This window comes from Triticum dicoccoides, chromosome 1A, assembly GCF_002162155.2.
Source record: "Triticum dicoccoides isolate Atlit2015 ecotype Zavitan chromosome 1A, WEW_v2.0, whole genome shotgun sequence".
In the NCBI taxonomy this organism is placed as follows: domain Eukaryota; kingdom Viridiplantae; phylum Streptophyta; class Magnoliopsida; order Poales; family Poaceae; genus Triticum; species Triticum dicoccoides.
In genome coordinates this window covers 83150559-83173345 of record NC_041380.1, presented here as the reverse complement: position 1 = coordinate 83173345, position 22787 = coordinate 83150559, and positions in this window count along the sequence as shown.

Sequence of the window (22787 nt, the reverse complement as noted above, 5' to 3'; positions counted from 1 at the left end):
AAAGTTATCCTTTCTGATCGATCTATTCAAGCGTCCGTAGTAAAATAACACGAAGCTATTCTTTCCGTTCAACCTATCCTAGAGTTCGTACTAGAATAACACCTTAAGACACAAATCAACCAAAACCCTAATGTCACCTGGATACTCCAATGTCACCTCAAGTATCCGTGGGTATGATTATACGATATGCATCACACAATCTCATATTCATCTATTCAACCAACACAAAGAACTTCAAAGAGTGCCCCAAAGTTTCTACCGGAGAGTCAAGACGAAAACATGTGCCAACCCCTATGCATAAGTTCATGAGGTCACGGAACTCGCAAGTTGATCACCAAAACATACATCAAGTGGATCACGTGATATCCCATTGTCACCACAGATATGCACATGCAAGACATACATTAAGTGTTCTCAAATCCTTAAAGACTCAATCCGATAAGATCACTTCAAAGGGAAAACTCAATTCATCACAAGAGAGTAGAGGGGGAGAAACGTCATAAGATCCAAATATAATAGCAAAGCTCGCGATACATCAAGATCGTATCACCTCAAGAACATGAGAGAGAGAGAGACCAAAAACGTAGCTACTGGTACATACCCTCAGCCCCGAGGATGAACTACTCCCTCCTCGTGATGGAGAGCGCCGGGATGATGAAGATGGCCACCGGAGAGGGATTCCCCCCTCCAGAAGGGTGCCAGAACAGGTCTAGATTGGTTTTCGGTGGCTACGGAGGCTTCTGGCGGCGGAACTCCCGATCTATTCTGCTCCCCGATGTTTTTAGGGTATATTGATATATATAGGCGAAAGAAGTCGGTCAGGGGAGCCACGAGGAGCCCACGAGGGTGGGGGCGCGCCTCCCTGCCTCGTGGCCACCTCGAAGCTTCCCTAACGTCTACTCCAAATCTCCTGGATTGCTTCCATTCCAAAAATAACTCTCCCGAAGGTTTCATTCCGTTTGGACTCCGTTTGATATTCCTTTTCTACGAAACACTGAAATAGGCAAAAAAACAGCAATTTGGGCTGGGCTTCCGGTTAATAGGTTAGTCCCAAAAATAATATAAAAGTGTAAAATAAAGCGCGTTATCACCCAAAATAGATAATATAATAGCATGGAACAATCAAAAATTATAGATATGTTGGAGACGTATCACTTGACTGGTTTAACCCCTTTATTATGTTGAGGCTGTGTTCGGCTAATCTGCGTGGGATTCCTGGCATATCTGAAGGATGCCAGGCAAAGATGTCTCAATTTTCGTGCAGGAATGCTCGCAAGGTGACGTCGACCGCCGGATCCAGCTGTTCACCGATGGAGGCTGTCTTGTTAGGATCCGTCAGGTGCACTTGAAATTTGACTATTTCGTCTGCTGGTTTGAAACAAGTGGACTTGGACCTCTTATCAAGGATTACATCATCTTTGTCCACTGTGGAATGCAGAATGGTTAGCTCCTCGGCCGTGAGGGCTTCAGATAGTGCCTCGAGGGCCAAGGATGCGGTTTTGTTTTTGGCGCGGAGTGCTATATTCAAATCACTAGTGATGGTGATAACTTTGTTGGGCCCTGACATTTTGAGCTTCATGTACTTGTAATGGGGTATGGCTTGAAAGCGTGTGAAGGCATCTCGCCCCAACAGGGCATGATATCTGCTATTGAAAGGTGCCACATGGAAGAGCAACTCTTCAGACCTGTAGTTCTTCGGCGTGCCGAATACTACGTCAAGTTTAATTTTCCCCGAGCATCATGCTTCTCGACTGGGGATAATGCCTCGGAAGGTGGTGTTGCTTTGCTTGATGCGGCTCTTGTCCATTTGCATTTTATTGAGCGTGTCTTCGTAGATCAGGTTCAGTCCGCTGCCGCCGTCCACGAGTAGTTTGGTGAGTTGAAAGCCATCCACAGTTGGGTTTAAGACCAAGGCAGCAGGTACTTGGACTGATCTGGCCCTTGGTTTGTCATCAGCAGTAAAAGTTATTGCCGTATCATTCCAAGGATTTATTGCGGCTACTTGGTTAACTTCAGTGAGGTCGCGGAGCGCCCTTTTGCGCCAATTATTTGAAGAAAAAGGTATCGGAGACCATAAAGACATTGAGATCATCATCCTCCGAAGAGTGCTTCTCCGGGGTAGTGTTGGTGAGGATGGCCTCGCCGCTCTTAGCCACTTGCCGGAGTACCCAACATGCCCAAAGGCTATGCGTTGGTTCGGTATTCTGTGTAGTGTGTATCTGGTAGGGCTTGTCGAGCAATTCATCAAGGACAGTTCTATGTCCCGTGAAGGATTTGATTTTCTTGTCAATGAGATGACGATCGGGTGCCCCGTAAGGGTGCATCCTTTTTGCCCGTCCGGTGGGCTGCTTAAAGGCAGGAGGATCCCATCGGGTTGTCTATACTTTCCAGGCGCTTTCAATTGTGCAGTACTTTTGTACTATGTGTGCCAAATCTGCAAAGTGCAGTATGCGGCGGCAGTTGAGGGCATTGAGTATTCCCTCGTCCATATAGTTGCGGCAAAAAACTGAAACCGCGTCGTCGTCGCATCAATCTGTAATCTTGTTTTTAACAAGGAGGAACCTGGCCCAGAAGTGATGGACTATTTCCTGAGGTTGTTGTCGTATGCACATTAGGTCACATACGTCCGGAGGACCTGAATTGCTTGAGGAATACTGCTTGTGGTGGGTGGGCGGGCTGAAATCCGAACCCTGACCCACTATTGGATCTGGAGTTTGAAGAATCTCCGAGGTCACTAGTCCAGGATTCGGAGGGTCCTGGTGACTTTCGGGCTCGATGCTTGATTCTATGTTCAGAGGACATACGGTCTCTTCCCGAAAACGGGTATTGAAGGAAATATACCCTAAAGGAAATAATAAATTTGTTATTTATATTTCCTTATATCATGATAAAATGTTTATTATTCATGCTAGAATTGTATTAACCAGAAACTTAGTACATATGTGAATACATAGACAAACAGAGTGTCACTAGTATGCCTCTACTTGACTAGCTCGTTAATCAAATATGCTTAAGTTTCCTAACCATAGACATGAGTTGTCATTTGATAAACGGGATCACATCATTAGAGAATGATGTGATTGACTTGACCCATCCGGTAGCTTAGCACTATGATCATTTAGTTTATTGCTATTGCTTTCTCCATAACTTATACATGTACCTATGACTATGAGATTATGCAACTCCTGAATACCGGAGGAACACTTAGTGTGCTATCAAACGTCACAATGTAACTAGGTGATTGTAAAGATGCTCAACAGATGTCTCCGATGGTGTTTGTCGAGTTGGCAAAGATCGAGATTAGGATTTGTCACTCCAATTGTCGGAGAGGTGTCTCTAGGCCCTCTCGGTAGTGCACATCACTATAAGCCTTGCAAGCAATGTGACTAATGAGTTAGTTATGGGATGATGCATTACAGAACGAGTAAAGAGACTTGCCGGTAACGAGATTGAACTAGGTATGATGATACCGACGATCGAATCTCGGGCAAGTAACATACCGTTGACAAAGGGAACAACGTATGTTGTTATGCGGTTTGACCGATAAATATCTTCGTAGAATATGTAGGAACCAATATGAGCATCCAAGTTCCGCTATTGGTTATTGACCGGAGATGAGTCTCGGTCATGTCTACATAGTTCTCAAACCCGTAGGGTCCGCACGCTTAACGTTCGATGACGATCGGTATTATGAGTTTATGTGTTTTGATGTACCGAAGGTAGTTCGGAGTCCTATATGTGATCAAGGACATGATGAGGAGTCTCGAAATGGTTGAGACATGAAGATTGATATATTGGAAGGTTATGTTTGGACACCAGAATGGTTTCAGATGAGTTCGGGCATATACCGGAGTACTGGGGGGTTACCGGAACCCCCTGGGGAGTTAATGGGCCTTAATGGGCCATGGTGGGAGAGAGGAGGAGGCAGCCAAGTGGGAGGCGCGCGCCCCCAAGCCCAATCCGAATTGTGAGGGGGCTGGCCCCCCTTTCCTTCCCTCTCTCTCCCACTTCCTTCTTCTCCTACTCCAACTAGGGAAAGGGGGAAACCTACTCCTACTGGGAGTAGGAATCCCCCCTTGGGCGCGCCATAGAGAGGCCGGCCCTCCCCTCCTCCACTCCTTTATATATGGGGAAGGGGGGCACCCCATAGACACACAAGTTGACAGTTGTCTTAGCCATGTGCGGTGCCCCCTCCACAGATTTACACCTCGGTCATATCGTTGTAGTGCTTAGGCGAAGCCCTGCGTCGGTAACTTCATCATCACCGTCACCACGCTATCATGCTGATGAAACTCTCCCTCAACCTCAACTTGATCAAGAGTACGAGGGACGTCACCGAGCTGAACGTGTGCAGATCGCGGAGGTGACGTGCATTCATTACTTGATCGGTTGGATCGCGAACGTTCAACTACATCAACCGCGTTACTTAACACTTCCGCTTTCGGTCTACGAGGGTACGTAGACATACTCCCCCCCTCTCATTGCTATGCAGCTCCTAGATAGATCTTGCATGATCATAGGAAAGTTTTTGAAATAATGTGTTCCCCAACAGTGGCATCAGCGCCAGGTCTATGCGTAGATGTTATATGCACGAGTAGAACACAAAGGAGTTGTGGGCGTGGGTATATACATATTGCTTGTCGTCACTAGTTGTTTCTTGATTCGACGATATTGTTGGATGAAGCGGCCCGGACCGACATTACATGACCGCGTTCATGAGACTGGTTCTACCGACATGCTTTGCACCCAGGTGGCTGGTGGGTGTTTGTTTCTCCAACTTTAGTTGAATCGGATTCAATGAACATGGTTCTCTCTAAAGATCAAAAGGCAATCACTATACCGCATTGTGGTTTTTGATGCGTAGGTAAGAACGGTTCTTGCTAAGCCCATAGCAGCCACGTAAAACTTGCAACAACAAAGTAGAGGACGTCTAACTTGTTTTTGTAGGGCATGTTGTGATGTGATATGGTCAAGACGTGATTATATAAATTATTGTATGAGATGATCATGTTTTGTAACACAGTTATCGTCAACTAGAAGGAGCCATATGGTTGTCGCTTTATTGTATGAAATGCAATCTCCATGCAATTGCTTTATTTTATCACTAAGCGGTAGCTATAGTCGTAGAAGCAATAGTTGGTGAGACGACAACGATGCTACAATGGTGATCAAGGTGTCAAGCCAGTGACGATGGTGATCATGACGGTGCTTTGGAGATGGAGATCAAAGGCACAAGATGATGATGGCCATATCATATCACTTATATTGATTGCATGTGATGTATATCCTTTATGCATCTTATTTTGCTTAGTTTGGTGGTAGCATTATAAGATGATATCTCACTAAATTTCAAGGTATAAGTGTTCTCCCTGAGTATGCACCATTGCTACAATTCGTCGTGCCAAGACACCACGCGATGATCGGGTGTGATAAGCTCTACGTTCACATACAACAGGTGCAAGCCAGTTTTGCACAAGCAGAATACTCGGGTTAAACTTTATGAGCCTAGCATATGCAAATATGGCCTCGGAACACTGAGACCGAAAGGTCGAGCGTGAATCATATAGTAGATATGATCAACATAGTGATGCTCACTATTAAAAACTACTCCATCTCACGTGATGATCGGACATGGTTTAGTTGATATGGATCACGTGATCATTTAGATGATTAGAGGGACCACTACAAAAAAAAGACACATCTGTGACACTTTGGGCCGAATGATTTTTTTTTCTGTCATACATATGACACTTATATGACGATAATTGTGACAAAACCCAGTATCATCATATATGTGGTGGGCTCCTACTTCTATGACAAAAAATCATGACAAAAAATGGGCTTTTCGTCCTACGCGGGCCGGAGACGCATCTGCATGACATTCTTTGGGTCGTCCATGACGAAAAAAACCATGGTAGAAGCGAGGGGGAGGAAAATTTTGGGGAGTTCCCGGTTACGGTGGGAGGTCGGGGGCTGAGCAATGCGCGTTTCTCTCATACACGTACGCGCGTGTGTGCGAGGCGCTGGCTCTAACTGAACCCGAGCGAGGCGTTGGGCTCTAACTGAACCCGAGTGACTGCACTGCAGGCTATGCGTTACTGAACTCGAGTGATCGATCGATGGCTGTTAACTGAACCCGATCGAGCGATTCCTTCGCTACTGCTGCTAACTGAAGCCGATCGATTGGATGAACAGTGAGCGTTGCGGGGGGGTTGGATGAACAGTGAGCGGTGGCATTGCCTCTGGATGAACAGGACCCCGTGGTGTGGAGGGCCGGATGAATAGTAGACGGTGGAGGGGTGGTTGAACAGGACCCCGTGGTGTGGAGGGCTGGATGAACAGTAGACGATGGAGGGGTGCCTGTGGAGGGGTGGTTGAACAGTAGCCGGTGGAGTAGCGCGCGGTGGAGGCTGGATGAACAGGAGCCCGTGGAGGCTGGAGGAGGTCGACGGTAGCCCATGGAGGCTGGAGGAGGTCGACGGTGGAGATGAACGGTATCCCGTGGAGTCCCGTTTTGCGGTACGCCACACCCCTCCCGATGAACAGGACCCCCGTTTCGACTGTAGCGCTCCAAGACAAGTCCGTTTCGTCCATTTTGCAGTACGCCACACCCCACCCGATCAACAGGACCCCTGTTTCGACCGTAGGAGGTCCGTTTCCTTCGTTTTGCGGTACGCCAGACCCCTCCTGATCAACATGACCCCGTTCCGAACGTAGGAGGTCTGTTTCCTCCGTTGTGCGGTACGCCAAGCCTCGTTTCCATTGCCTGTTCCGTCCAAGCCCTCCCGATAAACATGACCATGCATTCTGTTCTGACCCAGCCGGTTGGCTCCCACGCATTCTGTTGCCTCCCGATGAACACGACGCATTCCGTTGCCTCCCGATGAACATGACGCATTCCGTTGCCTCCCCATGAACACAACGCATTCCATTGCCTCCCCATGAACACGACGACAATGTTGTTTCTCTGTTTCGACCGAGCCATGTACACGAGCCCTGGCCGTACGTATGCGCGAGTAGGCGTTTGAGACCCCGCCTGTATGTACACATACGTGGTCGTATTTTCTTTCTTGCACCCTAGCCACTGTGCGTACGTGTACATGCTACATGCGCGCCTCTACTACGACACGTACACGCCTCTACTACGACACGTGCGCGCCTCTATATCCACCAGTATATATGTACGTACACGTTCGCGACCAGAAATGACAACGCTACGTACGCTTCGACCAGGTGGGTCCCGACTGTCAAGCACTTCCTTGCCTGCGAAGATGTAGTTGGTGGGTCCCAGCAGTCAGGGGGGTGAATCGTTTTTTTTTTGCCCAGACGCACTTCCTTGCGTGCGAAGATGTAGCTGGTGGGTCCCAGCAGTCAGGGGCAAATGTTTTTTTCACGAAATACAGTGGCCCGTCCGGTGGGTCCCAGCTGTCAGGTGGAGGAATCATTATTTTCCGCGTAATAAGGAGGCACTTCCTTGCTGCGGCCGTGGACCCAACTGTCAGCCTCTCCATGTACAGTCCACGTTCGATGGAAGTCGTTCCTTGACCACGTTGACCACGCCGCACCGAGAGCACCAGGGCGGTGGACGACGGCGAGGCCTAGGAAGGGGACGACGGGGATCCGGGGAAGACGCGGCAGTGGAAGCCCGCGCGGGGAGGAGTACGAGGGTTCACTGGTTCGGCTGCGGTGTGAGGCTGCCGTCGCCGCAGGGCCTGACTAGCGGTGGGAATAGTAGGGGGCGGTGAGGCCTCCGTGGTAGCACAGCCGGCCACGGGAGGCAGGAGTATGCGGCATGACCGGCGCTGCTTTGGGCGGCTGGAGCAAGAAGACCAGAGGTTGAAGAAGCACTATGACCGTTGGATGGACATTGTACGGTCACTGGAGCTAGAATTGTTCATATTGACTAAAGTTGACAAAGGCCCCCGTCCCAGTCAACTTAGTAGGCCCACAAGTCAGCCTCCCACCATGGTGGGTCACAGCTAGCAGGGGGAGTATTCATTTTTTTCGTAATAAGGAGGCACTTCCGGTGGGTCCGAGCTGACAGCGGGGGGAATGTTTTTTTCGCGAAATACGCTGGCCCGTCCGGTGGGTCCCAGCAGTCTGGGGGGAAACTTTTTTCCCGCGAAATAAGGTGGCCCGTCCGATGGGTCCCTGCTGTCAGGTGGAGGAATAATTATTTTGCGTGTAATAAGGAGGAACTTCCTTGCAGCCGCCTGGACCCAGCTATCAGCCTCTCCACGTACAGTACTCTTCCGATGGAAGTCGGTCATTGACCACGCCGCGCCGAGAGCACCAGGGCGGTGGTCTGGACGACGGCGAGGCCCAGGAACGGGACGACACGGAGCCGGGGAAGACGTAGAAGTGGAAGCCCGCGCAGAGAGGAGTACGAGGGTTCACTGGTTCGGCTGCGGTGTGAGGCTGCCGTCACCGCAGAATAACAAGGGGTGTGGGTGAGTAGAGGGATGGCCTGGCCAGCGGTGGGAGTAGTACGGGGTGGTGAGACCTCCACGGCATCACAGCCAGCCACGGGAGGCAGGAGCAGGCGACACGATCGGCGCTGCTTTGGGCGGCTGGAGCAAGAAGACAGAGGTTGAAGAAGCACTACGGTCGTTGGATGGACATCGTACGATCACTGCAGTTAGAATCGTTTATATTGACTAAGTTGACAAAGCCCTTGGTACGAGTCCACTTAGTAGGCCCACAGCTCGGATTTGGCAGAGAACATATAGCCCATTTGCGATTTGTAAGAATGTACAGCCCATTTTTAATTCTAATGGAATTTACTACAGCCCAATTACAGTTTGTTAAAAGTACACCCCAACTTCTAGCTAGGACAACGATTAATAATTTCAAACAACCGCTCAAAACACAAGTCAAAAAAATTCCCACTTTTTGATGGGATCCGAAATATTTTTATTCAAAATTTCTAGTCAGGTCAAATATAATATCAAAATAAAGTTGTATTACGTTAAAATCCAACGAAATATTGCGCGCGCAACAAGTAATGAAATTAAAATTTTCAAATTCCAAAAATAATATATTTTTCAAACTAATTACGTGTTTGGTGCATAGTAACTGTCCAGTTATTATAATTACATCCCATTTATTATTTCTTAAAGTCCATTTTCTTGTTAAGCGTAATGCATACCTCCTAGGAAAGTTTGCAGCCCAGCGGGGCGGAGAATAACAAGTTGACCCGGATATTGTGTACAACTGTCGGCCCAGTTGCATTGTTGATGTTGAAAAAAAGGCCTGATTAATACAGTACAACCTAACATGGTTACTCAGCCCACATTCAGTGACGCCGGAAAGGCTCAAACAAGGCTTCTGCACAACTTTTTGAAGTCACTGATCTCAATTAATAACTTAAGAAAAAAGTTAGATTACAGTGGAACCTAATTAAAAGCTGTCACGAGCAAATAAACAATTCAATGGGTCCCACTTGCGTGTGTGTGTGTGTGTGTGTGTGTGTGTGAGAGAGAGAGAGAGAGAGACCCATCGGTCGATGCTCGTAAATACATCTTTCAGCCATATGCATTGCTGATGCTCAGTAAAAACTTATATAGTTGACACAATCATATAGAACATCATAGCACACTGAACTTGCATACAAAAATTTCACGCAGGCGGCACAATCAGGATGGAAGCAGTGGATCGCTATGGGAAGGGCTATGTTGAAACCAACGAAGTCGTACATAACGGTTCATCGTCTTTATCAATGACGGGGAAATATCTTGAATGTTGTGCAAAGAAAACAGACAGACAACACAATAAGTTCTGCTAGCACATTAAGTTGACGTATAGCCCTTTCTAAAAAAGTTCAGGTACAAAATTAGAACATGTCACAATCAAATGTACTGGCATATCAGTGCTTCACACCCATAGCTCGGATTTAACTAGTATCTAACAAGATTCAGTTGTTACCTCAAATTAGAGCAGATCCAGGCAGCCAGCCCCGCCTCTTCTCCCACAGAAGCAGTGGCCTCTGCTGCGCGATGGAGTAGGCCTTGTGCCATCCATCGTTTCGAGCAACACGGGGAAAGTCTAACGTTGACTCCTGTAATGGACGTCGTCGACGGACCCTGGCACCAGCGGCGGCGGCAGGACTTCGATTGCTGGATTGACCACTTCTTCGACATGCACGAATACTCGATACAGGTACATCCCTAACATGGTCCGCGGCGGCCTTGGTGGCGATGAATAGTACAACCCCGGTTCCTACACCGGTATCTCAACACCAATCACCTTCGGTATGGTGGACGGCTTCTTCATCCATGCCATAACCATCAGAGCCCAACTGTCTAGAGGAACAAACATACTTACGAGCTCACCTCCAAGGTCGTTGATAAGCTCGTTCATGGACTCGTTGTTCCAAGCACGTCGACGCATGCCATGGAAGGTAAGCTTTGTTAAAAACTCAAGCTCAGAGGGCACCGAGCCCCATCCTGGGTGCCACCGATCAAAGCTCACCAGCGCACCATCGCAGAACAAACGCCGGGAAGATTCGAACACACGACTGCAGTCGAAAGTTGTCCGGAACCCGACGAAGAAATCAGCCGGTGGCGGACAGACTTCGACGAGCAAGTCACTTATTTGGATGTCGTGCGCAATGCCAATTGCTTTGACAAGGTAGTCCAGCGAGACGGGAGGCCGGTCGCCATTGATGGTTACCATCAACACTTTGCCGGCAAACTGGTCATCAAGCGCCGCCATGCCACTGTTGAGCAACAACACGCAGTGACCGAAGGCAGGACAGACCTCGGGATCTCCGGCTCGGAGATTCGCGTTGACCGGCGACATGATAGTGCGCTTGAGTATAGGGAGTACAGGAGGGGGATTTGGGGGAACTGGAGTAGGAATCGAGATTCCAGAGATGGGGGAGGGACGGGAGACTGGGGATGAAAAGGTAGCATGAATTTCGAGCACGCGCCAATATGCTCTCGGCGCGCAAGCGCACGAAAACACCGGTGGCGCCCACATGTCGGCCTAAGAGTCTTTATTATTTCTTTTTTGGAGAGCCCAGCCTTTTTTCAGGATCTTTTGAGAGCCCGGCCTGAGAGTCATAATTGACCTATTTGGCATTGCGTTACTACTCGGCCCACATTCAACGACACCTCACTAGCCCAAACAAGTGTACATCATCGAAAAGACACTGAGCTCAAATTATATAACTTGAAAAAAGGAGATATACTCTGAACACTGGAGAATGGTGATGCCCTCATTTAGCCCACCAGTAGTTCGAGACAATAAACAGTTCGAAACAACGCTATATACAACATTCAAACACCGACTAGTGACTACTACTGACATAAACAGCAAGACATGATAGTTCATAAGAAGTCTTGCTACACCACCAAAACGCACCCATCTGCAGCGCTCAGACTCTCGTGATCTAGACGAGAATGACATTCTAAACAGAAGCAACTATTACATAGTAAGAGTGACATAGACGAGGATGACCAAATGACAAGGAATATGCATAACAAAAGAAAGAACTACCCATCCAGAACCAACAGCAAAGACAACAAAGTCATTCGAAGAGATGATCCAACACCATCATAATTTGCAGCCCCGCTTCAGCGACCAGTGATCCGGAGACACAAGTACTCCACCCTTTCGATGCAACAACCCAATTACCTATCAACCTGAAGGCTTGAACCACATCACTGCCTATCGTAATTGAGACATCCAAGGATCAAAGTTAATCCGGATGCCTTTGTCATTCTCACCTTCTTTTGGTGCAGGCTGTATTATTGACAATCAGGGGAGTTTGCTCCCGAACTCCTAGGGATCACCGTGTACATAGTTTTCCATAGCAAACAGAGCCTCTCTGCCATCAAGGTCCTTGCCAACGGTGATCTCCTGGTTAATCGGATAATTGAGTCCGAGAAACAGAGAGTGTGAACCAAGGCTGTTTACCCGCCTCCAACTAAAAAATCCTAAAGGCCCCCAACAAGTTGGTATCCTGCTCATAGACGTAACAACCACTGTCCGGATACTCACGTATTACACGGTGCTTGTATACAGTGGGTTTTTTGCAATATAACTTTTCCGGCTCATGTGCCCGAATGATCATCATCTTTTGTCGTCGTCTGATCGAGCGAGGAACCAGTTGTGCTTCCCTATTTTTGGCAAAGGTGGTGTGATTACAAAGGGCAGTAACTGTAGGGACACTACATCATATCAAAAAGGACATGCATTGTTAATGTAAGATCAGCATTGTTCAGAGTATGAGTAGGATAATGCAAGAAACAACATTGATATGTCCCTATTGGAACTGGGAAGAAAATACAGGGAAATGTATATTGGGTTCGAAAATATAGAAGTGCCATGCATGGTTATACTCATGTTATCTCGCAATTGATTCTTCACAGGAAACTACCATGTCATGCATGTTATGTAATCATGTTCTGTCCTCACAAACAAATTCTTCAAGGTAACTAACAGACCATGCATTGTTATATACTCGTGTTCTATGGGCAAAAAATTTGTGAGGATGTTATTCTAGTCATTGATTGCTGAAGGGCGAATATAGGTATGTACACATGGTAAGCATTGCAGGATTTCACTACTTCCAAATATAGAGTTCTCCATATGCACATTTACTTCCCTAATGTATGGTTAGATGAAACCAACAGTGTGGTGCATGTTTCTACATCATGAAAATGAGGAAGCTAACATGGCCATTGATACACACTCATATTTAGTAGTAGTATATAGATTACTGTAAAATAAGGATAATATCCATATATTCCTAACCGTTTGATTATTCAGGGTACAAATTGGCTGTAATGACATGGTCACAATCGCATGAATTAACTCATTCCAAATATAGCTGATTTACGGCGTCTCTAATACATTGCCATAGTTCTACTCAAATTCTGCTCAAACAGGGATAAGCTAATCATCACAAAAATTTCAAACAGTGTCATGGCGTCATCATTAACATGAGACGGAGACAACTTACACGGGTTGTCCCAGCAATACGTGGTGTCATCTGCTTTGTCGATCGCGTAGATGGTGCCATTGTGTTCAATACCATCACAAAAGTGTGTATCTGCTTTGACGATGATCCACTGCGAGCCGAGTTGTCTCCAGCTAAAGAAGGCACTGGCGTAAAGATAGGCGAGTCCGCGGTCGAACAAGGCAATTAGCTTGAAGTCTGCATAATTCGCATGTCGTGTGGGCACTTGGCAGATTACAATCTTCTCCAAAACAAGGTCCGTCCAACTGACGTAGTAATCTAGATGACTTGGACCGCGATGGTAATACTCTATATAATCCAACGGAGGAAGGATAATCTCATGGGAGGTCTGGAAGTTCACGAGCACCAACTTTTTACCGTCTTCTCTGAAGGCAGCCATCCAGTGGGAGTTCATGCCGACCCAGTACATACCTGCCAAGAAGTTTCGGGCGATGGTGATCGGATCGATGTCGAGGGAAATGATGTACGGTGACCCACTACATACCTGCAAAGAAGTTTCGGCTAATGGAGATCGGATTGAAGTCGAGGGGCATCATGAACGCCTCCGTATCATGGTGAGCCAATCTCGCAAGACCAGATAGCAGCAAGCAGGGTGTCTTGAAAAGCTTAGGTCTCGCTTTGATGATGGTCGTGTGCATGTCCCTCGAGCATGTAGCCAGCCGCAGGGCGCTCAACATATCCATACACGAACAACAGAGGTCGAGGATGTCACTGGGGAGATTGCTCCAATCACGGCTCATATGGATGTTGCGCAGTTCACGTTCGGCCATGGTGGAGTTTGGAAGGGGGTTTGATTTACGAGGGAGAAGGATGTCGGTGCTGGAGCGGCTAGCAAGGGAATAGTGGTACTGGGGGAGGCGAGTGAGGCGACGGTACACGGGGGCACAGTGAGATGGAGACAGAGACGGAGACGGAGAAGGTGATGGAGATGGAGTGGTGCTATGGGAGCGGAGAGGGAGACGGGGTGAGGCACCAATGTGCTGTACAACGGCGGTGACAGACTGCACAGTGCACAGGGTGAGGCTGACTTTGGTAACCCGAACACGCCGCCTAGACTAGTGTTAGGCGCATGGTGTTATCACTTCACTGTGAGGACCGGATGAATAGTATTTTGACCATCAAGTGTACCACAGTTGTACTACTACTACTAGTCGTAGGAACATGAGTACTCCAGTATTGTATAGCGGAAATAGGTCTCCCGTGCTAGCATGCATGTTCACTTCATCGTTCAGGTATCATCCATATTGCCAGCAGAACCAAATTCTCGTGCATGCCCAATCAACACCCTGCCGCGATGCATGCAGTGGTCGTTCTGGTGCATCAAGGACGGCATGCAGATCATTCCACACTTGAGAAGAGGAAAAATGGAAAGGTAGAACGCGGCAGCAGAGGAAGAGAACGCTGGCTAACGAGGCTGGGAGGGGATCGAGCAGGAAGTTAATGCTCCACGCCTAAAGGTTTTGGGAAAACCTTATTTTCATAAGGTGACTTATACTCACCTAAACGGAGGGAGTATTCCTTAACCAGAGAATGTTGTGTCTCCCACTCACGCGCTCAAAAAAAACTACGGCACATTTTTTATCTGTTTGCATGCATAGGTCCCACCTATCAGGAAGGACGGGCACGTACACGAACAGGTACGACTCATCAGTCTACCCGCATAGCCTTTTTGTTTAGTCTACCTAGCCGTCTAATCAACTGCCTGCATGCCACTTCTCCCATTTACTTCTCCATAGGGAACCGATTCTCCTCGGCTTCTCCACCTCCCCTTCGTCTTCATTTGCATCCAAACCCCGTACATATGCAAGCCAATCTCCACTCGCACCGAACCTAACCTGTGAAATAGTGGGCAGGGGAAGAATTAGGAAATGGACATGAAAGTAGTCTTTAGAATGCATTTACTACGTGATCAAACTCATCTTACCTGCTCATCAGAGGAAATCTGAGTGCCCCTCAACGTCGGCATCTCAAGGGGCGTCAACTTGCAACTACGGCCACGCCCTGTAGAAAACCAATCACAAGTCCCTCCTTATTTTCACTCAAAAAAGCTGGAAAAAAGAGCAAATCTCGGATAGCCTAACTTGTTTTTTTGCCCTGGAAAAGGCAGCTACTATCCCTGCTGGATTTCCAGAAAACGGAATGTACCTAGGGAACCCTATTGATCAGATCAGAGACTGAACCTAGTGATCTTTCTCCTGCCACGCTGGAGAGACCCCCAAGGAAACATCCTCGTGCGTTCCATGGAACATCAAGATGCATTTGTATGAGTAGTTTATCTTGTGAGAGAAAAGGATGAACGAGGGAAGGCCTCTAGAGATAGAGATGGACACTACTACTACCAATGTGCTGGCCCGTGCATTGCAATGGATCCAAAGTAGTAGAATAATACTTGTTCACGTGCTTGAAATATAAACACTCTAGTTTTGATATACATGTGTCAGCAGACATGACAGCTTGTCCATGGAAGTTGAACCACGGTGACCATCATGTTTCTTGTTTCTACCACTGCCACACCCACACGCGATTCCCACAACGCCGCTCCAACCCACAGCACGACGTCCCCCGACGTGGACATGGATCCTCTGACGTGGCTATCACCGCCTTGCCCTGCCTTTCCTTCGCTGATAGGTGGGACCCACGCTTATGGGTCCCACATGTCAGTGACAGAATGGTAGGATTGTTTGCGTTAGGGGATCCTCATCCCCCCGACGTGCCCCTCATCCCTCTTGGCCCCACCGCTCCTCTGCCTTTGTGTTCATGACATGCGGGCCAGCTGAACTGCGGCGACCATCAACTTTCTACCAAAGACACACCCGATTGGACGCGGTTTGCCTGCTCCGCTGCTGTGCTCCGATCCGTACTCCCGCACCATCGAATTTTCATCCAACGGCTATGACACATTTCGTCCCGGGCATCAATCCTCGGCTGGAGTACTTATGTACTCCCTCCGGTCCTTTTTACTCTGCACATTGGATTTGCCGAAAGTCAAACTTTGCTAAGTTTGACCAAATTTATATTAGAAATTATTAGCATCTATAATATCTAATAAATATAATATGAAAATATATTCCAAGATGAATCTAATGATATTGGTGTTGTTATGTGAATGTCTATATTTTTTTATATAAACTTGGTCAAAGTTGGATGAGATTGACTTCGGATAAACCTAATATGCAGAGTCAAAAGGACCAGAGGGAGTACTACAGGTAGTACCTGCTGGTGTGGCCATCTACGCCTCGTAACGCCCCGGCGCCCAGCTGTGGCACCCTCGCCACGGCCACACCACCACCGGCCTGTTCATCTCGAACGAGTGAGTCGCGAACCACGCCACCACCATGAGAATGACATGTGGGCCAGCCGCATTTAAGGTCCGCATGTCATTGACTCATAGGCCAAGCACTAAGCCACTGAAGTTCGGTCCCGTGGGCCCCGAGAGGGAAATGTAACTCCTGCGGCAGGCCTTATGGTGCTCCCGCAGTATGAGCTCGTGCCAAAACTAGAATTTGTTTCTTACTACTACCAACTAGTACTAGTAAGGTACACGTGCATTGCACGCATGAGATTCTGGTGGTTTGTGCATTATACTTCTACATGTGGAGCTTTCTGGATTCTAACATGTGGCAAAATCTGGTGGAATGTAAGGTTAGGCAAGTTTGATTAACTTAGGTGAGTGTTTGGTTAAAGCCACACCTTAGGCAAGCCACACTAAGGCCCCACATGACATACACACAAAAAATGTGGCAAGATTCCCTTAGGCTTGCCAACTTGTTTCTCTCGTTTTGAAGAACTACTAACTTTGCCTAAGCTTAGTTGTGACAAAGTTAGGGTCTGTTTGATTCAAAGGATTTTCATAGGATCTTTGAAGGATTAGAATCCTTAGGAATTTTTCCTACATTGGTCATTTGATTCATAGGATTGAATCATGTAGAATATTTTCCTAAGGATTCATTTGTACTATGTTTCACAGGAATTCTAACATGCACTCCAACCTCTTGAAAGAAATCCTTTGTTTTTCATGTGACACAATCAAACAAACTCAAATCCTATAGGGATCCAATGAACATGCCATTCCAATCCCTCTTTTTCCTATTCCTGTGGTTTTGCAATCCTATGAATCAAAGAGGCCCTTAGTCATGAATTAAGTTCAACCATGGAGTCTTCTAGATTATACATGTGGCAGAATCTGGTGGATGATATCCAACGGCCAGTAGTGCTCGGATTTGCCATCTTTGTACCATCAGATTGGCTTCATCCAACGACCAACTTTCAAAGTTTTTCACACACTATATAGGGGGTATAGATATAGATGTGCCGGTCCGTTGCAATGGATCCAAATTATATATATATATATATCTATTTAGTGGAGTGCACTCTAAACACATTATCTATTTATTTTTCTCTAACTTTCCGTAGCCATGCAACCAAGCCACATAAGCTTCATGGGTGCCCCCCACATCATATTATTCATACTACGTTGATTGAAACAAAGATAAATCACCCAAAACAAGACCTTCCCATTTTTTGTTCCTACAATGTTGTTCCGTGCACGTACCTACTAGTTGTATAGTGGTAGTACTAGTAATATAGTATTAGGAGTACAAACTTGGTACTAGTAGGAGTAGTACTAGTACGGAATGCTCCTACTCTATCAACGAGCCCCGTCTGACACCAAATTTCTTGGCTTCCGTGCTACAGCTAGATCTTCCCCTCATTTCTGTTTTCCAACCCGGCGGCGGGCGGGGTGTCGGTTTGCTCAACGGTGGGCCCACATGAAAGTGGAAATGCTAGGCAACACGCCTTGCCTAAGCTATGTGTCGTGCCGGACGGGTCGTGTTGTACTCCCGATTCCCGGGCGTGTGGGGGTGCGACACGAACGCGGCAGACCTTTTCCTTTTACTAGCAATGTGCCCGTGCGTTGCGACGGATCCAAAGTAGTAGAATAGTAGTATTTGTTCACAAAGTTGAAAGAAATCACTATTGTTTTGATATACTCCTAATATATTACTCCCTCCATACCTAAATATTTGTCTTTTTGAGATTTCAAATGGACTATCACATGCGGATTATATAGACATATTCTAGTGTTTCTAGCAAGATGCTCGCGCGTTGCACGAAGTTGATGGAAAAGGTAAGCACAACTTATAAATTGACAGATGGAGTACTAGTTACAGTGATGCATATAATTAAGCAAAGGATCGCACATGTCGGTATTGACTGGAATGAGAATGCAATAGCACAATAAGAATTAAGGCCACGATGATGCGATCATAGTGGTGGTTACAGAAGGCAATAAGAAAGATGGATCCACAAACATACGACCTCCTCCTCCTCAACTTAGTGCGCCGGGCCACCGACCGGCGGCTAAGGAGCGGCGGCTTTTGTGGCGAGGTCGAGGTGCTTCTCAGCAAAGGCATCCAAGGCTTCCAGCCAGTTGAGGAAGGCCAACGTCGTAGCGTCCTCACTGGCCTTGTAGATACCTATGTACACGATTTCCTCGTGCATGTGTATGTGTAGGTCGATGAATTCTTGCAGGGCGAGGCGCCTCGCGGCGAGCGCGACCTCCAGGTGGGCATTCTTCGTGGCATCGGCGGGCAGTCGCAGGGCCACCAGTGCTTGAAAGAGGTTCCGGCCATGGAGGCCGATTAGGGTGGCAGGCAATGAGGAGCGCGGGCGCGCGGGCTGGAGGAGTACGGCGATGTCGTCCGCGAGCTTCTTGAGGACGGTGAACTTGTTGCTAGTGGCAACGATCATCTGGTCCAACTAAGAGTCGTAGTTGGCGTCGAAGGCGGCCATCCACCAGCCGGTCTCCAACACCGTCTAGAGATGATCCTCGGCGCCATGCCGCGGGCCGGCGTCATGGACCATCTGGCGCAGCCGCTGGCCGCTCACGAGTATCGCCGCCATGGGTCTGGAGTGAGCTCTTTTGCGCTTAGTGTAGGTGCTTAGGCAAATGCATAGGTGCGTACGATGTGGTAGATGCATTGGAATGGAGGGCGCCTTTATATGAGGTCAATGAGGGCAAACTGCATTGCATTCACATCATGCAGCCTCTTTTCCCGGACCTCCTCCCATTACTTCCCTCATGCATTAATTGAAGGAGGATGCATTGGCCGTTCAACATATCGGGAACCGCTACTCCCTCCCTTGTCTGCATTAAAGCCGTATCGGGAACCGCGCCGCCCGTTGTCAAATCGAATACTCCCTCCGTCTAGGTGAGTATTAAGTCATCTTACGAAAACCAAATAGTAAACACATAGGCGTGGTGCATTAACTCTCACGTTGTTTCTTATTTTTTGACATAAATAGAGGAATCAACCAAGAAGAGATGTGGGGCTTGTATGCTTTTAATGACTTGAGACTATCAAACATGACATGCAGTGGTCAGTTCGTTGCACAAGAACAAATACAACCCATGTCAGCACACACGCATCATATATAGCATCACATCCAATGGCTATAAAAGATGAATGAGACCAAATTATATCTCATCTAGATGAGTTCTAGCAAAACTATATTAATAATACTTAGTACTCCTGCGCCATGTATCATATATTAGTATCATGTAGTACTTTATTTATTTATGAGGTATCCAAATGGCACTGCACCGCCAAGAAAAGAGGGTAACATCAAAATTATGGACTACTTTTTTTAGTATGTTGGTAAGGTCCGGTCATAGTCACTTGTTGAAATCTCTAAAAAGACAAATACTCCCTCCGTCCGGAAATACTTGTCATCAAAATGGATAAAAGGAAATGTATCTAGACGTATTTTAGTTTTAGATACATCTCTTTTTATCCATTTTGATGACAAGTATTTTCGGACGGAGGGAGTAGAAAACAGAGTTGGTGATGATGGTGTGCGTGCCATCCTGTAATATAGGCCATCGGATTTATATCTAATGGATAGGAAAGAAATTATGGCAATTTTGCAAAAATATACCCACACGTCTCTCCACGTTCGCAAATAAGGCCTTCCCTCGTTCAACCTTTTCTCTCACAAGATAAACTACTCATACAAATGCATCTTGATGTTCCGTGCAACGCACAGGCAGCTAGCTTATTTGTTTTAAAATAGTTGCTGCGATAATTGGGTTGAAGTGATATATTTTATGTCTGCCCCGAATGATTTTAGATTCACTAGTAGTAACAAAGAAAAGGTTTCCTTGTTAATTAACAGAAAGCAGGGTGAAAACTATCACATGAGGCCGGTAAAAACAAGGCACACTGGGTTTAGCGTCATCGTCACTACAGCTGTGCGCGCGCGAGAAGTCTACATATCGAGGGGGCTACCGAGCGAGGCACCGAGACACAATGTTTGAGAGAGAAACCAATTGACAGATTATGATCAGATCGAGTTGTCACCCTTCTGCTGTCATTGTTGGGGGGGGAGGGAGAGAAAGATGTATCGAGAGTGTGCGTGGTAGGCACAGAGGCACAACTAGCGAGTGTGTGTGTGTGTGTGTGAAAGAGGAGTAGATTGATTATTATCAAGATCGATGTGCCACCCTACTCCTTCGGTGCCGGGTAGTGTGTGTGTGTGTGTTTGAGAGAGAAGCCAGTCGATAGATTAGTATCAAGATCAAGGTGTCACCCTACTCCTTCGGTGTTGGGAAGTGTGGGTGTGTGTGGGGGGCATTGACACTCACATATCTCTACTCTTATAAAAAATAGAGTTGGTGATGATGGTGTTCCTGCCATCCTGCAATATAGGCCATCCGATTTATATCCGACGGACAGGAAGGAAACTATGGCAATTTTTCAAAAAGATACCCACACCCCTCTCCGCATTTGCAAATAAGGCATTCCCTCGTTCATCCTTTTCTCCCACAAGTTAAACTTCTCATACAAATGCATCTTGATGTTCCGTGCAACGCATGGGCATCTTGCTAGTAGGGAGAAGGAGTTTGTGTGACACATATCTAGCTATATTAAGGGATAGGTAGATAGCATATGTGTGAGAGACATTATTATACTTTGAGACATTAGTGGTTGTGGGTGGGCAGAATTAAAGGGGTGGGCGTGTTAGACATAGAGAGCGTGTGTGTTTCTGTGTGAGAGACTTGTAGGACGGGGTAGAAAGACGAATTTAACCCCGACGGAGGGAGAGAAATACACGAAGTGCGCGTATGTGATTCCGATGCCCACAGGGAAATGATATTTGTATGCGTGTGAGAGAGATTGCACAATTCATTCACGTATCACTATCTAGCGATCGTGGACGTGCATCGCTTGAACATAAGTCAATATCTACTTCGTATCGTGGCCAAAGGTACAATATCGATTCAACGCTATAAAGATTGGACACTCACATATCACATTTTTTTCTATTTAAATAAACCTTTTCAGTTGTGCATGCCAAAGTTACAGTAATGTTTCTTCAAACAACAAATGTAGCTATCATGTACATGCGCCATTGTTACTCTTGCATTCAAATTCATTAGTCTTGGATGATTTAAGTTTCTATTTTGAAGTAATATATGTAATATTCATATATGAATTCAACGGGTACGCAATTTATGAAATGGAGGCTATGTAATCATATGAAGTAACACTTTTAAGTAGCTGAGTACAATATCCATTTGTTTTTGTGCACCTCTACACTAACACGTCAATGCATTATGTTTAAAGTAAATAACCAATGGCACTAAATTATCTATTTACACGAGAAATACATAGGCTGAGCGTTTGATCCTTTTTTGTGAACGCGCCACTACACCCGTACGATTGGTCGCGCCCGTGTGAATGTCCAAGTTATCGGCGCATCATCCCGAGTTATTGTCTTTTTTCTGGGGTGGACTTCACACTAGTTATTAACTGCTAACGTGTGCCCCATGTACACAGTCTAGCATGACCTTCCCGCTAGCACGGTCCAAAATTAGTTGAAATTGGATACGAACGATCCCGCGGGCGGCAAAATCTCCCGCCTCCTTCTAAAATTTCCGCCACCTTAGTCTTTAGCATGCGAAATCCCCCTTTTGTCCTTGGTGCACGGAGACCAACAATTACAATACCGCCCTCATCTACATGATAGGTCGGGGCTGCTTTGGTAACTTCCGGTTCCCCCACTACACGACACCCCCATTTCCTCTCCCCCTCCTGCAAAAACGACTAACTCCACAGCACCAGAGCATCTTACATCACGCCGTCCGTACTTCATCGCCCTTTCTCCCCTCCCCTCTCAAAACCCTAGACTGCTCATCCACCGGCGTACCATAGCCCATTCACTGCCAGTGGCGTCCACCTCCCCGGATCTGCTTCTCTGGCCGCATCTACCCCTCCCACCTCCCCTAGAAACAAGTAGACTGCTCATCCACCACTGTACCACGGCCCATTCAGTGTCGGCCTTGTCCACGGCGCCGGATCTGCTTTGCTGGTACTCTCGCCAACCGTCGCGCATCTGCAGCGGCTCATTCGTACTCTCCACCGGAGAAGCTTTGTCCACACCCCCCGGAGCCGCCCCACCGACGCCCCCATCGACGGCCTCTGATCCTCTTCGCCGACACCTTCCTCAACCCTACCGGAGCCGCTTCGCCGACACCTTCCTCAACCCTACCGGAGCCGCTTCGCCAACACCATCGTCAACCCTACCGGAGTAGCTTCGCATATACCATTCTCAACCCTACCGGGGCCGCTTTGCCAAATCATAAGTCCACGGCCTCAGATCTGCTTCCTCGCACCCTCATCCAACCTACCGGAGCAGCTTCTGACGCCCCGTCCACGGTCGCAGATCCGCATCGTCGACACCACCCTTAACCCAACCACCGGAGCAGCTTCTGACGCCCCGTCCACGGCCGCAGATCCGC